Source organism: Equus quagga, chromosome 1, assembly GCF_021613505.1.
Source record: "Equus quagga isolate Etosha38 chromosome 1, UCLA_HA_Equagga_1.0, whole genome shotgun sequence".
Lineage (NCBI taxonomy): Eukaryota > Metazoa > Chordata > Mammalia > Perissodactyla > Equidae > Equus > Equus quagga.
In genome coordinates, this window is record NC_060267.1 from 161290178 (window position 1) to 161307535 (window position 17358).

Consider the following 17358-nt stretch of genomic DNA (forward strand, 5'->3'; position numbering starts at 1 on the left):
AAATTGTATTGGTTATAGTTATTTTTGGTGCTTTCTTTCCCTTTATCTTTTATGTTATAATTAAGCGTTTACTAACCTATTCTGATATACAGCTGAAATTTTCAGATTTTATCTGTCTATTTATCTCCTTGCTCAAAGTTTTGTAAACCTTCACTTTTTAGTTTCAGGTAGGAAGGCTGCTTTCAACGTTTCTTGTACCCCAGTCCTAGTGACAATGAACCCCCTCAGCTTTTATTTGTCTGGAAAAGCTTTTATTTCTCTGTCATATCTGAAGGATAATTTTGCTGGATAGAGTATTCTTGGTTGATAGTTTTTGTCTTAGAGTATTTTGAATATATCATTCCACTCTCTCCTAGCTTGAGTTTCTGCTGAGAAATCCACTGAAAGCCTGATGGGGGTTCATCTCTAGAGTTTCTGTTTGGATTTTTTTTTTTAGAGTTTCAATCTCTTTGGTGAAGTATTCTTTGTGTTCATTAATTTTATTCCTGAGCTCATTGAACTATCTTTCTGAGTTTTCTTGTAACTCATTGAGTTTCTTTATGACAGCTATGTTTAACTCTCTGTCCATCAGATTGTAATCTTCTGTCACTCAAATTTGGTTTGTAGAGAGCTGTCATTCTCCTTCTGTTCTACTGTGTTACTGTAGTTCTTCATAGTGTTTGATGAACTGATCCTCTGCTGGTGCATTTGTGGTAGTAACCACCTTTCCTGTTTTGGTACAGCATTGTTGCTTTGATTCTGAGCTGCTTCTGGTTGTATTTGAGAGCCTGCACTTTCCACCGTCCACTGCCTCTGCCAGGGGCATCATCAGTGCCCTCCTTGTGCCTCTTGTGCCTCTGGGCTTTCTAGCGCCTTCACTTTAGTCTCAAGTGTCACCTCTGTGGTCACCAGGCTGTGAACCCTTCTACTGCTTACAGGATTGACTGGGTCTCATATTCCTCAACTGGCTTTCCATGGGTTCTCCATGGGTTGAGATGCTGCTATGCTGTGCACCACCTGTTTTGCTGCTCCTGGGTTTTCTGGGGGTGCTGGTTGTACTGCTGTGAGGGGTGCTGAGTTCATGGATGTCTCTATTGCTGCTGGGGGCCTGGGGACTCAGGGAATTGTATGCAGCTCCTGCTTCTGGTGGAGCTGATGTCAGGCATGCTGCCACTAGAGGCTGGGTCACTGCTGCTGCTGTGGTTCCTGAAACCTCTGGTTGCAGGTTCTGCCTGCCACCACTAGTGGAGAGCAGGAGCTAAGCAGGGAGAGGTTTTTGTTGTTGCTTGCTGTGCAGCCTCTAGTCTCTGGCCATAGCTGGTGTGTTTTGAAAACTCAGGTTACAGTGTCCTACTGAAGCAGGGAAAATTCAAGCTTTGTATATTATCCCCACGGTTGGAAAGATCTTGCCGCTGCAAGGGGATGGGGAGGGGGCTGGCATGCTGGATCTGCTGGGAGACAGGCAGGAAGCAATCCAACTCACCCTCTCTGCCCCTGCTGGGACCCCTCACAGGGGATCAGGATAAGTTCCTTGGGAGATGGGCAGGTAGCAAGCTGGCCTTCACTCTCCACCCCCACCAGGGCCGCTGGTGAGCTGGCTCAGGGTGAGCTGGCTAAGTCTGCTGGAAGATGGGCAGGAAGCAAGCTGCACCCGTTTTCTCATGGGTGTGTGCGCTACAGTGGGGATCTGTGTCCTGGATCATTGTTGCCAGGGGAGGAGGGATGGGGTTGCTCCCCTAGTTCCACTGACTCCAAGTGTTCTAGTCCACCCACCTTCAGCTATATAGATTCCTGGATCTCTTACATGTTCTGTTGTGCCTTGTAGGGAATCCTCCATTGGTCAACTGGTGTCCAATTGGTTGTAACTTAGAGGGGAGAGACAAAGGGAACAACTTACTCCACTGTAATGCTGATGTCACTCTCCTAGCCTATCCGGAGCAGTGTATCTTTAAGATCTTTTCCCATTGTTGAATTGGGTTATTTGGCTTTTGTTGTTGTTGAGTTGTCTGAGTTCTTTGTATATTCTCTATTGCTTCCCCCACTTTACATCCATTTTCCCTTTCTGACTGCCCTCCTTGTAGGCTTCAGTTTCCAGAACAAGACACAGAAACAACAGCCTTAAACAGACCGCTTAACCATCCCAACGACTGTATAAGATCAAATCCCTATAATAAATCTCTCATTATGTATGTCTCTTAGGGGATCTGCTTCTCTGATTATACCCTAGCTAATATAATTAATCTCCACATGTCCTTGTACAAAAGGAATCCAATAGTGTTCCATATCAGCCACAACACAATGACTTTGTCAAGGTCAAACTCCTGGTAATTTATGGAGTCAGAACTCAGGTCCACTATCTCTGAGTCGATGTTCTTTCAGCAGTACTATGTTGTCTTCTTTAATTTGAGGGAAAACAGAGGTGTCTCAGCTCATTAAAATGCCTTCCCTCTGACATTTCCCTCCAAGAAGTGTTAATTGTAATAACCACTTTGTCAATGACATGGTTTCTAAGTCAGCCACAATGTCTTTTCATTATGTTCCAGGTTACCCAGATGACTTAACTGTTGTCTTGGGCCATCCTAGCCATGTCAATCATGGCCAATGTGGAAGAAAAATGATCACTTTGTCCTGCCACCATTATGAATAAACATTTATGTGATGTCCCAGAATGAGATAAGCCAAAAGTAACAGGGTCATCCATCTAGTTCTGGTCTCTAAAATTAATGAAACTTTAAGCATGTCCATTAAATTACTCACTCCCTAGCAGAATCACTGTAACTCTGACTTTTGCAAAGTTGACTTCTAAAGATACGTAATATACTTTGTGGGTATGAAAATTATGTGATAAAGTTCTTTTTCTACTACAAATAGATTAATGTAAACTATATAGCCCTGGTAACTTCACAGGCTTTTTTTTCCTTTTCAATTTATGTTGTATTTTTTATCAAACAAGCCAATCTTTCTGAAGTCTGATTTTTTCCAACTTTCTCCTAAGTAAATCTCTTTTTTAAATGCTTTGATGTCTCAGTCTTCCTCTCACATGAACTTGTTTTTCTGTTTCCCAGGATGAAAATATCCCTGATAGTTGGTGGAAGGAGTAATTAAAATAGTAATGTTTTTCTCTTAGGTTGAGTCTATATAACACAAAATTATAAGCAAACCTGTGTACAAATGTTCCTGGTAATTTAACCAACAAGAAGACCCAGCTTAGGGAATTCATATCCTAACCTGGATTTGGTGGAGGTAAAGAAGAGAGGATGGGATGAAGCCAAAATCCGAAGTATATGGTTTATTCCACATCTTTCACAGTGTTTAGAATGTAGTTTCTAGTGCCATACTGCATGAGCTTCTATTTGAACTTTACAGATTACTAGCTATAAGATCTTGAAAATTTTATATAAATGTTCTGAGTTTCAGTTTCTTTGTCTACTATTTCTAGGGAAAATAACAGTACCTGTGTTATAGTGTTGCTATGAGGAGTAAATGAAATAATGTAAACATAGAGCTTAGCATAGAATCTGCCACATAGTAAGTGTTTAATAAATTTTAGCTGTAATTATTAAGTCTTGTGGTATTTTGGATATGTTTTTGAGAGTATTAGAATGTTGTCCTTAGCAAAGGGTGAAAACTGATCTAGTTACTAGACCAGAAGTGTTGATCATACAGCGGGTGCCAAGGGTTAAAATTCAAGGGACCAAATTAAGCAGATGCTTAACTAAGTTTGCCTCAGGGAGGGCAGTTTGGAGGGTGTGTCAAGTGAAAAAATCCTGTTGTGATATTGGAAAGTAAAATGCGGTGGAGAATAAGCATAACATCCCATAACAGATCAGAGTTAGGGATCAAATTCGAAATCGAGAACGATCTGGTGAATCAGAGGAGAATAGGTTTGGAATGAGAGCTGATTGGGGAAAAAGAAAGGAAGGTCATAGGAACTATTTGAGATCAGTCTACCTTTGTCTTTCTTGGATGATGGGAGTATGGTTTATGGCTTGTCCAGCTGCTTTGTAAAGTCAGAAGAAATGTAGATTGATCCTAGTTTGGAGAATCCTCGAATGGGTGATGTAAATCCTCACATTGGTGGGACACGGTAAGGAGTTAATATCAAACAATTATCTTTACAGATAGTAAAATATTTAACCTCTATTACAAAGTTATGCATTATATATATGTTTTCTCAATTTTGTAGGTGAGAAAACCAAAGTTCAGTGAGGGAAATGTATTTGTCATAGCTTTTTTGATTGCAGACGACCAAAACATGGTATAAACTAACTTAGGCAAAATGGGAAGTTAATTGGCATAAATACTCAAACTATGAAAAGGGCAAGGACAATGCTGAGCCCCAGAGTTTTCTGGAACAAGGGAGAGTAGTGGTGCCAGGCCCCATTCTCCTGCAGGCTCTTATTCTCCTTGCATTTTTCTGCATATCACCTTCATTCTTTCACATTAGCGTTGGCCGTACAGCAGGGAACACGGCCATTGGCAGCCCTTTCTCTCATAGTTTTGCCACTCCAACCAAGTACATAGGCGATAACTCTGACTAGCCTCCTATGGACCACGTGCCCATTCCTGGTCTAATGAAAGTGGCAGGGGATTGGGTACAAGATTAGTTGCTTCCACTACAGTCTCAAGTTTGGAGTCAGGAAGGAAGAGGTCTACCCTACTCCTCCATAATAATTTCTATGTTAAAAAGGGGAGAAGGGTTAGGAAAACAAAACCAATACTTGATCACTATGGGTAACTTGCCCATGGTTTTACACAATCGGTAAATGATGGAGCTGGGGCTGGAACCAGTTCTGTCTCTGTCTTTGTCTCCAAAGACTTTGCTATTTCCCTATCTGCTTTTATTGATCTAGTTAATGTCCAGCAATATGTAAGTTGTTTCAGGACACTGAGTGGGGAGAGGAGCAATAGAATATTCCATTTTATGGTTTTTACCACCGAGAATGATCTTTCCCTCCTTCCAACTTCTATAATATCAATGCCGCATCTACGTCACTTCTATAATACTTGTCACTTACTACTCCCTGTTATTTATTTACATTGCAGTTTGCATGAATTGATATTGCATCTCTTTTTCTATTTTATTGAATAGAAAGCTCCTGGAGGAAGGGAAGTCCTGTCGCAAAGCACTTAGCACAGTCCCTTGCTCTTATTTAGTGCTTCTCAAATATTCAGAGAGATTAGTCTTCCCTAAGGAGGTAGGATAATGATCTCAAGTAGCCATCATTTGTTAGTTTCCTTTTAGTGACATGTTTATTAAAATGTGCATCATTCTGTACACACTCTGTGCATACAGAAAATTGCACAAATCATAAATATACAGTTTGATGTAGGCTCACAAATTGGAAATCACTCAATTAAGCAGCCTAGATAAAAAAAAAAAAAAAAACAACATAGCAAACACCCCTGGAAGCCCCTTGTGTCTTTGGCAATCATTACTCTGTCTGGGAGTAACCATTATAAGACTCTTATTGCTTTTAATGATGTCAACAAAGGTATCATGTTTTAAATATAGTCTCTAGTGATATAAAATTCCAATGTCAATGCTCTCAGAAGCCTCCCGTCGTGTAACCTTTTGAGACTTTGCCTCGCAAGAATCTAAGGCTGTGCTACAGGCGGAATCTAGCAATCTAATACAAATCTAATGGGATGTGCAGCCACGAATGCTCTCGTGAAAGGATGTTAAAGTTGGACAAGTCATCTAACTCCTGGAATGGGCTTGCACACAGACTAAGCAGTTTTCTGACCTGTTACTGAAGTCAGTGGTGGTCCACCAGAAAGCAAAGCATTCTCCTATATTTTATTTGGATGAAGGCTTTTAAATTTTGTTTTATGATGTCTTCCTGTGATACCTGATTTTCTTTATTTTAGCAAATACTCTTTTTTTCCTGCAACCTCTTTTTCTTGTAGTATAGGAAGACTGCTTATGGGATCTCTAGTGTTTACTAATATACAAATATAGGATCTGGATCTCCTGTCTTTAGCTTTTATCTCTTCAGCGAGTCACCCAGGCAGCACACTTTCTCACATAGCTGTTTCTGGAAATCTTGATTCATGTTCATATGTTATACATGTTTCTCTAGTCATTATGGTTGGAATTAGAGAATTCTGCTTAATCCATAGTTCTAATACAACCAGAAGGGCCAAATATGATCTGATTTCTTTTCTGCATTTTATTTTGCCTTCAGGTTGGTATGACCTTCAGGTCTTACATAAATGTTTGCCTGTTATATGGCCTTGAGTTTTTTTCTGGACTGTTTGATTCTTTAAAAATTGGTTTTATATTGGTTAGCTCTTGTATTCCACCTCATGCAAATTCACTAGTAAGGCCTTCAAATGATGGGAATTATGAATCTCAGAAAATGTGATCCAGATTCTTATGACTTCAGAGACAGTGCCACATATCATATCACATTCTCATTTCGAAAACATGGAAACCTGAAGACATTAGACATGTTGTGTTGAGTTATTGTACAAAGCTTTCTTCCTGTGCAGTGGGCTTTATGCTATGTTTTTATAAAACATCTTGAATGGAATTCTTTAATTTTTGTATCCAGATATGGTCCTGGTTTTCTTAATGAACCTTTCCCCTTAATCATTTCTTATTTTCCACTGTTCCCACAGTTGTTACTGATATTTAAATTGCCGAAGAGTCAGAAGACGAAGCAGAGTGGGAGGCAGTGGAGCATATAGTTAGTATGCTGTGGAGCCTCACACACCTGAGTTCAAGTGTAGGTTCTGTGCTTACTAATTCTATGGTCCTGGAATGCTATTTAATGCCCCTAATTCTCAGTTTCTGTATCTACTAAATGGTGATGATAATAGTAGCTACTAGGACCTTGCACATATGAATCCAAATTAAAGACTGAAGCATACTTGTATCAATTTATGCTCCCTAAGTCTGCACTGATGTTTCCAATCCCAACTCAACTATCTATTTTGTCTTCCCCCCTGAAGGCAGCCATGATCACCTTCTTCTCTCCCTTAACCCTGATTAACTTTGCCGGAAATGGAATTCAGGTGTCTCCTTGGGTCTGTGATAATTAGCAGCTCTTGGTTACAAACATTGATTTGCTGGTAAATGTTTAATAGTTGACTCTTTGGGGAAAGAAAGCCTGATTTCTAGCTTTTGCTGCTTTTCTTGGTGTAAATACTCTCACCATAGCCAATTTCAAGCTATTAACTTCACTACACTGAATGTGGAGGTGGGAAAAGATGTGCACAATATGCTCTAGCAAACCAGTTGTAGCCAGCTATCATACACCACTGGTTATAAATCACTTGGGCCTAGATTTGAAGCACGCTTCTCTGATTCTATAAGCATGTTCCATGGTCCTGATGGAGAGCTCACTATATAAGTTTAGACTTAGGAACCAAGGGCAAGACATTTCTCCTTGGTTACTTGTCCTGAATCTCTACTACTATATTTGCTACTTCGTGGAGTACCCTCTCCAGGGTGGAGAGACAACTTGCTAATGAGCTGGAAATACTAGTGGGTAGACGTGGGTCCATAATTAACCCCTAAATTTGAACTCACTATATTCTTATCTCGTCTGTAGCATCTTTTAGCCTTAGAGGCTTTATAGTCACGACAACCATATTAGTTACCTATTGCTGCATGACAATTCACTCTAAAATTTAGCAGCTTAAAATAGCATTTATTATCTTAGTTTCTGAGGGCTGGGAATGAGGTGTAACTTAGCCGGGTGACTCTGGCTCAGCATCTGTCTAAGCTGCAATCCGGTGTCAGCCAAGGCACAGTCATCTTAGGCTCAACTTGGGGGAGAATCTGCTTCCAAGGTTTCTCATGTGGCTGTTGACAGGCCTCCAGTCTCCCCTGGATGTTGACTAGAGACATCAATTCCACATCTGTAGGCCTCATGAGAAAGCAGTTCACAAAATGGCAGCTGGCTTCCCTCAGAGCAAGTTAGCAAAAAAGTGAGAGATGGAGGCTTCCCAATAAGGAGGCCATAGTCTTTTTGTAAGCCACCTTTGAAAATGACATCAGATTGCTTTCGCCGTATTCTATCCACTAGCGAGTCACTAGGTTCAGCTCATGTTCAAGGGGAGAAAATTACGTAAGGTCACAAAGGAAGTAGGAATCATCGGACTGTTATTGGTCCTATAACATCTTTTAGCTATACCTCAGAATATTTTTTTCCAGTTTCTGGTAGGCAGCAGACAAGACCAGTAATTCCAAAGTCCCTTAATTGCAAGATCTAAGGCAAAAGTAAAATCTAAAATATCAGATCTTATTATGCTAGGAAAGGCAAAAGACTGGATCTGGTCCCACGATGTCTGCAATTCCCTTCAGTTCTTCCAGAAAAAAAAATGACTAATTTCTGAAGAAACTGAGAGATCAAGTGTACTTAAAAAAAACAATTTCCAGGAGGTAATTTCATGACAACTTTTTAGACTTCCATAAATTTAGAGAATTCATATGATGCTGCCTACATCCAGTTTTCTAGCTAGAACATAAAATTTTAAATGATATTCTTCCACAAATTGTCCCTGTGGGTTTGCCATGATATTCTAAGAATCATCATAGTGTGTGTTTGGCATCTGTGACTCTTTGACACTCTTCTTCTAGGAGTTGAGTTGGCCTGGTTAACGGGCACTCCTGAGCTTGGATCTTTGTTAGTGCTTTTTTTCTGCACAGGCCAGCACTGCGCCTAAGTTCATACCACTTGTATGGTGGCCCTTAATATATGACCTGTGTAATCTCAGTCCCTAATGATTCATGTTGTGTTCAAAGGATAACAGGCCATTACTAGAAGCTTTAAAGATAATGTGAATCATTATTGCAGGTTTTCAAGGGACAGAACAAGGATTTTTATCCAGTGCAGAAAGCTTTCTGTAAATATGCTCTTTAGATCTTTCTCTGTCCTTGAAGTTTTTTCTACATATGACAACTGCTAAAAACCTTTCCCCTTGTCTCTCATTCATATAGTCCCATCACCACCTCTCTATGTCCCGTTGACTTTCTCCTCCCCAATTGCAAGCCATGTGCAGCACATTCTCCCAGAGTAGCTGTCTGTGATCTTTGGGAAGAAGCTCCGGTCCTCTGTCCTGATGGTTACTCTCATGATAACCAGGCATCAGCTCCACTTTGAAACAGTGATGAATAAAATTATCGCTATACAAAGAGCTGTTATTAAGAAACCAAATTTTGGATTTGGGTTCCTTTCTCCTTTGGTGCCTTTCTCTCAAGCTCAAGTAAGGAGGAAGTGAAGAGGAAACCTTTTGAGGGGTAGTCTCAAGAGTAAAGAAAGGGCTCTGGAAATGCAATATTTATTCTAAAAACCAGGCTTAAATTATTCAGTTTAGGAGCTCAGAGTAGTTCTCTCAACTCCATACTCCTGTACACAGACTCATCAGGGCTCAAAAATCAACAATTTCCAATAAGAAAATCATATAAAGTTATATTTAATATCAACATTTCTTCCCTACTATTTTGTATTGTGTGATTTTTGAGTAAAGAAGCTTAAAAGACGTTTTGGGCAAAAATGTAGATGTAAATTAAGTTGCAGCTGAGTTTGGTGAAAAAAGAAGACAGAAGATAAGAATGCACCCTTTGAAATAATTTTTTCCATTCTACAGAAAGCATAGAGTGAAAGGAAGAGAAAACAACATGGAAATTCTCTGGATTATTTTTTCTCCTTATCTGATTTTGGGCATTTATGGCAGCTTAGAGACTTGTTAGTGACCAGGATCGCTGGCCCTCAAATTTGGAGGCTATGGTTTGTATCTTATACTTAGAGATTGTACACATTTGTTTTTAATTTAGTATGTTTTGCTTCCTCACTTGTTTTTGGCCTGTTTTCCTGCCTACATAGCAGCAGGTGTTTGGGTGATAATAAAATCTAAAATAAATCTAGGAAAATGTGCAAATTGGCTGGAAAGCAGCAGGAGTTATCACAGTATTCCCCTCCCCCCCATAATTTAGTTCACTAGTCAAGTTGCAGCACCAAGTTGCTATGTGCTTGGGACATGGCATTCATAGGTGTATAATTGTGTGGATGTTTTAATCCCAAGGAGAGGCATATTTAAAAGTTTTAAAGTTTGGAAGGGGTATTGCCACAGTTTAGAAGTGCTTATTACCAAGGAGGACCCCATTACAATAAGACTTAGGAAAAAAGAGTTTTTAATTCACAGAATTTGAGCTATAAAATACAAAACTAGTGTTCATTAATATTTATATCAGTTAAGAATGTACTCTGCTCAAAGCAGAAGAAAATCCATCAAACAATGGCTTAAACAAATAAGGCTTTTTTTTTTTCCACATAAGGTCTAGAAATCATTCAGTAGGACTCTGATGCCATCGGGGACTCACGTTTCTTCCATCTTCCCACTCTCTCATCTGTACTGTGCGGATTCCCTCCTCATGGTCTCTGGATGGCTTCTGCACCTCCAAGCATCAAGTCCATTTCCTAGCCTGAAAGAGAATGGGAGCAGGAAGGGGGAAAAGGCAGCACCTGTATCAGGAGACAGAAAAACTTGTCAAGAAATTAGCACCACATTCCCAATTAAGTCTCATCGGCCAGAACCGTGTCACAAGATCATCCATAATTGCAAGAATGACTGTAAAATCAAGATTTTTAGCTGGACAAATTGATAGCCCACCAAAATTAGAGTTGTGGCTGGTAAGGGAGAAAGGGAGAATGGATACCTACTAGATACTTAGGGAGCCTCACAAAACCCCTTTTCAGAGAATAATCTTTCTCTCTCATCTGTATATTGTATGTATATATGTTTATGCATATATGTACATGTAAAATGTATGTGTGTGTGTGTGTGTGTATCTCCTGAGCAAGTTTAAGAGTATGGGCTTTGGTAGCTGACAGAACTGAATTTCAATTCCGTTCACTACCAGTAGATGCATGACATCTGGGAAGTTATTTCACCTCTCTGTCTCATATTCCTGAGATGACAGTAGTACCTACTTTATTGAGTTTTTGTGAGAATAAGAAAGATAACATATGTAAAGCACTTGACACTGTGTTTAGAACACAGTAACCTTTCAGTAACATTTGTTATTGCTTTTATTGTCTTACAATATTATCTTACTGAGATTATTATTAGCCTTTGAGTTTTCTGAACTGATAGGCACTTCAGAAGCTCGGTAGGAGCCAGGAGATGGACTTCTCCACATTTGCTAGGAAGGGTTGCCAGAGATGTGTGGTTCAATTTCAGGAACCCAAAGATGTGGCAGGTCCCTTCCAAGGGAGAGAGAGAAAAAAAATCCATGAACGTATCTGTTTGTTTCTCTTCCTTGTTGACATCTATATAGTAAGTCCATTGTGAGTGCTGGCAAATAGGAAGGGCACTCATGTGCAATTCGTGATGAGGCAGGTTGCATGGTTCAAGAGACACTTCCTTCACCACAGGAAAATCCATCTAATCAGCTAGTGCAGAGGGACTAGTCTAGTCTGGGGCTCATCCTCCAATCCCAGTTCCCCAATTTGAAACCATTTCTGTAGGTTTGCAGGGTAAGTGTTCCAACTAAGGGAGGGGCACTAGATTGTCTATGTGGCTGTTCACCGTGTTCAAAGCCTCCATTGATGAGGGCATACACTGCAGATCTCCTGCTGGGGTTACTTGATAAATATATCCTCATGTGGACCTCTGGTTTGAGTATCTCTGTAGCAACTGTGATAGAACCACTAGAGAACCAATCTTAAGAAATTAAATTTGAATGCCAAGAAGTGGAATATCTAGGCCATGTGCAGTCCAGCCGAGAGGTCCACACGATGCCAAGAAGGTATTAGCAGTGCTTGTGTGTTCTCTACCGCATATTTTTGATGGGCACTTGAAATCACCAGTTAGGTGTCTTGTTCTCTAGGCTGTATTATTTGGGAATAAGTGAGGAAGTCTCACCCCAGGAAGGTCTCTTCATGGATATTTAGCCCTCGTGTTGATCAGCACCAGTGCCTGACTGAGAATCAATGACATATAGAGATGGCCTTGAAGACGTATACATGGAAGGGCTTTTTCTTTCACTGCTATAGCTTTGTCACTGTTACCCCAAAGAGGTATATCTATCAGTGTAACACTAATATAATCCACAGAAACTTTTGATGCTCACATCCAACATGACATCTCTAGCACATCAAATGTCATAACCCCAGGCCTATGTTACAGACAAATGCAGCAGGCTAGAGGGAGCTCTGAACTCCCTCCAGACTCCTGAAACCAATTGAAGCAGTATCACAATAAATTTTATTCCACAGCCACGACATCATGCTGGAGGCTGTGGACACTGAGCAAGATTCTGCATACTGTTCTCTGCTCACATTCCTCATTTGTATGAGCCACTTCCATCCTGTTTACACAAGGCATTTATTCCATTTTGGTAATACAATTCCTACAGAATTTTGATTCTCATAAAGCACAGATGGAAGTTTCGTCTCAGATTGGGCTCCAATTGGGTTCCCTTCCAGCCACTCCCACACCCTCCTCTGTATTCGTTTTCATTGTCAGAATTCTCTGAATCCTGAGTTTGTTTTCTACTTTCTTATCACTGCCTCTGAATCCTTACCCCTCTTTCATTCCTTGTACTATCCCTGACAAATTAAAGTCTCTCTAAGTTATATGGTGGATACGAAATATTGGTTTCACCTATAAGCTTTAGAAAAAATGACAAATGAAACCTTTACTCAATGACATGACAGTCAATTTGGTATACACAAAAAATGATTCTGGAAGATAACTGCATTATAACCTTTCAGATGTTATGTAAGGTCATGCTCTGATTGCTAAGCCTCTATTCTTGCTACCACATTGTCATTCTTTGTCCTCATTCCTTTTGTTTTCTTAGTTCCTTTGAGCAATGACAGTCATCTTGAAGGTAAAGAATAAAGAAAAGAAAAGAAATGCTAGAAAGGTGACTACCTGTCTGAATGTCGATGAGCATTTCCAACCACCAGAGACACAGTCACTTTTACTGCATTTGAAATTTCAGACTCAGTGTGGCCTCTGGATTATGGAATTGGGGCTGCTGATATTTCTGCACAGTAGAGGAGGAACCTTGGAACTAAGACTGCTGTTTCCAGCATCCAATTATCTGCTAGGTCCTAGAGCCGTGGAAATCCAGTAAATGGCATAATACATTTCCCTGGTGGAGGTAAGAGTTCTTATGATTTCAGGCCAATGACAAGTATTTTAATATAGAGTTAAATTTGATGACAGAATATTCCACATAACATAGTATGTGTAAACATAGTAGAAAGATTATAAATTTAGTCTACGTCATAGCTAGTATTTTTTATAAGTATTAGTTTAATTTATTTAATCAGGAGTGTTTTAATGATAAAAAACCTTAGAAATTAATGCTATCACAAAGGAATACTAGGAATTGATGATGTTGGCTGAAAACCACATTCTTCTGTAAAACTGTCTTGCGTCCATTCATTTATTCGCTTATCACTATACAACCATTTGCTTGTACAGCCACAAAAACCTAAGTTCTGCTAAATGCTGGAGTCTGATGTGACAAAACTTTGGAAATGAAGGCATAGAAGAAAGTATTTTCATGAAAGAATCCATGTCAAAATAAACGTATAAAAGAAAAACAGAGATTGAATATCTTTGAGGGTTTCCATTATTATTATCTTTAACGGGCACAAAAGCTGCAGGTGAATACAGACCTCTTCAACTTAATTTGGGCTGGCTACCACCAGTTAAATAAAGGAGTGTGTGTGTGTGTGTGTGTGTGTGTATGCATGAATGAATGCAGAGCATAAGAAAATGTTGGATCAGTCATTGAAAATCACTATATATTGCGTATATTATAATATATTTATCTTCTATGAAACAGCTACATACTGTGTGATTTCAATTATATTACATTCTGGAAAAGGCAAATCTATAGAGACAATAAAATGGTCAGCGGCTCCAGGAGAGGGATGGAGGGAGAGATGAATAGGTGGAGCACAGGAGAATTTTAGGGCAGTGAAACTATTCTATATGATACTGTAACGGTGAACACATGACATAATGCATTTGTCAAAACCTATACAACTGTATGACACAAAGAGTGAACCCTGATGTAAACTATGGACTTTAATTAATCATATTGTATCGATATTGGTTCACTAATTGTATCAAATGTATCACACTAATGCAAGATGTCAATAATAGGGGAAACTGGGGCCAGAGTGGGAGGGAGAGAGTGTGTGGGAACTCTGTGTACTTTCTGCTAAACTTTTCTGTAAATTTAAAACTGCTCTAAAAAATAAAGTCCATTAATTAAAACAAATTGCAAAAGGAATGATAAATGTATGAAAAGAATAACGGAAATGTAGTTACTGTAAATAAGTATTTCTAAATTTCTCCGTTTACCTTTTGATGTTCTTCTATACGGTTCTATAAGGTTCCTCATAATAAAATTTTTATATCTTCAATTAAATTTATTTTCGCAAATTTTGTTACCTTATCTGTTCTCCATTTTCTGGTTTGGAGCTTGTTAAACGTTTAAATATTTTATATGATTATATTTTGTCCAGCTTTTCTAAATGTTTGTGGCACAACAGTCAGCTTTCCAGAGTGATTCAATGCGCCATGTTAATTGTAAGTTCTCCAAGTTTTTGAAAAGTTTATTTGATAGTATTTCCATCAAAATCTCGAAAGGAGTTTTAACAATTCAGTGAAAACTTCTAAATAACTTGAAAAATGAACATGAATGAAGTAAAAAAATCAAGAGAAGTGTTTTAAAGAGCAGCAACAGGGAGATAAATACCTTCTAGAAATTAAAGCTTGTAATAAAGCAATAAGGGGCTGGCTCCGTGGCTGAGTGGTTAAAATTATGCTCTCTGCTTCGGCAGCCTAGGGTTTACTGGTTCAGATCCTGGGCATCAATCTTCACACTGCTTATCAAGCCATGCTGTGGCAGCATCCCACATAGAAGAATTGGAATGACATACAACTAGGATATACAACTACGTACTGGGGCTTTGGGGAGAAAAAAAAAAGGAAGATTGGCAACGATGTTAGCTCAGAGCCAATCTTCCTCACCAAGAAAACCCCAAAAAAGGTGTGCTTAAAAAAAAATAAAGCAATAATATTTAAGGTATTTTGATATAGGTTGAAAAATAAAGATATGAAATAATGGAATAGCATCAAGTATGTATAAACAAACCTCACAGAGGTGAGTAACTTTACTAAAAAATGGGTAGGAATGTAAACTATGGACTTTGGGCGATTATGATGTGTCATTGCAGGTTCATCAGTTGTAACACATGCACCACCCTACTGTGAGATGTTGATAACAGGGGAGGAGATGTATGTGTCAGGGCAGGGGGCATATTGGGAATCTCTGTACTTTCCTCTCAATTTTGCTGTGAACCTAAAACTACTCTAAAATAATAGTCTTTAAAATGAAAAAAAAATGTTTTAATGTGTAGTGAAAGGAAATTATTAAATATGTCACACTGAAGTAATTGGTTAGCATCTTGAAATATAAAAAAAAATCACTTTATACTAATCGTCAAAATCTACTCCATGTGAATAAGGCAGCGATTGTCATGGGGTGGGGATGTGGAGTGAATACGTGTTCTTTGCAGGATTGCACTGCAGTCTCTGCTGGGTGAAAGAAAAAGGAGTAGCTTTATAGCTAGATTGAGAGTGGGAATTGTAATTTATCTGTTGCTGCTTGTGTGCTGAAGAAGAATGAAACCTCTAGAAACATCAAATTAGAGATGAAGTGGCAGAAAATAGAATCATTTATTTACATTATCTATGGAGGATTGATAACTTTTTCGACAGCTAAGTAACAATAATGAAAGTGCAAATACGTTAATATATAAAAGTTTAAAATATCCTTATGATGAAAAAATAGTAGACAAACAAAATGTACCACAAAATATTTACATCAGAATGACAATTTAATATCTATAACATATTAAGGATGCACACAAAGTTATGAGAAAAGTATCAAGACTGTAAGAGATAAGTAGGCAAATGACATGGGCTGACAATTCAAAAGAGGAAATACAACTGGAAAACAATAATATGAAAAATTGTTCATACTATCTAGTGATAAAAATGTTTAATAGAGCCACATCAAGTAGAAAATTTTAAGCATTGATAGCACTTTGCTGATAAAGTTGGGGTGGAATTGATGTGTATGTTTAAGTTGGTGCAGCTTGATTTAAGAGAAAAGTAACTGGGTTGACAATAAACATTTTCTACATCTCAAAAATATGACTTTTTTTGAGAGTTTCATTATTGAAAAATAAATTTGTAAGTGGACAATAAATACATCAATTTTTTTAATCCAGTCGAGACAGTGGGTTATAGCTTCATGGAAAGTCTATATTAGGACATATTAAGCTGCTACAGAGCAAATGGTATGATTAATCAGAGATGACAGCAAAAGAAAGTGGACATAGTGACACATAAAAATGGTAGTTTATGTTTGGTGTTTTTGCATCTTTTTAGCTGTATATGTTTGGGCAAATTAATTTTTCTGAAAATAGGGGAAGAATTTGGCTTTGTTATTGCAGGATCCAGGGTAATGATCAGAGAGAGACTGGCAGCAAATCCCAGAATCTGACGCCTCTTATTTACGGCTGGAATTGTCCCTGCAGTCACCCGAGATTAAATTTTAAGATTGCACGTCCACCTGTGAGGATAGCTGGTTGCCTTGTAACACTCCTCTTCGTGACTCTTCTATTGGCCTAAATTAGAGTTCCCAGGGGATAAATCTTTCCATTAAGTGACAAGGGGTTCATGTGTTTGCTGCTGAATTTTAAAGCCATTGATGGGTATTTCAACAAGATTTCCAGCTAGAAGGTTAGTGGGACAAAAGCTTTCTTCCCCGAGTTACTAAAGGTTTAGACCACAATGACAGCTAATCAAAGATTTTTCTCTTCTCCTGTGGCTTTCCATAGGCAACTCTGCGTGCTCAGAGAAATTGAACGATCTGCTCTGGGTCCGAAGATGCTTCCTGTTGGAAATGTATCATACATTTTTAATTCTGAAAATTTATAAAAGCTACTTCTTGGGCAATTGGGAGTGATATCTCTAAATATTTAGCGAGTTATAAAATGTTCCCTGTATTATTTGCCTTCATCTCAGGTTAGACTCCTCCCGTGATCTCCTTTGTTGTTAATAACTTGGAAGATGAGTGTTCCATTACGACAGGCTAAAATATCATTTGAGAAAGAACCCTCACACAAACAGCTTCCAGTACATGACTTTTCTCACTTATTTGCTAGTGGAGTAAAAGATATTTCTAAAATGATTTATTGGAAATCTTACAAAACGAGGATCACTGACTTTAATGTGTTTCGGCATAGGTGTAGTCCTAGAAGATATCTACACTCTGAGTTTGTATATTTTTTGAAATTCTATTGCCCTTCTCTTTGAAATGAAACGAAA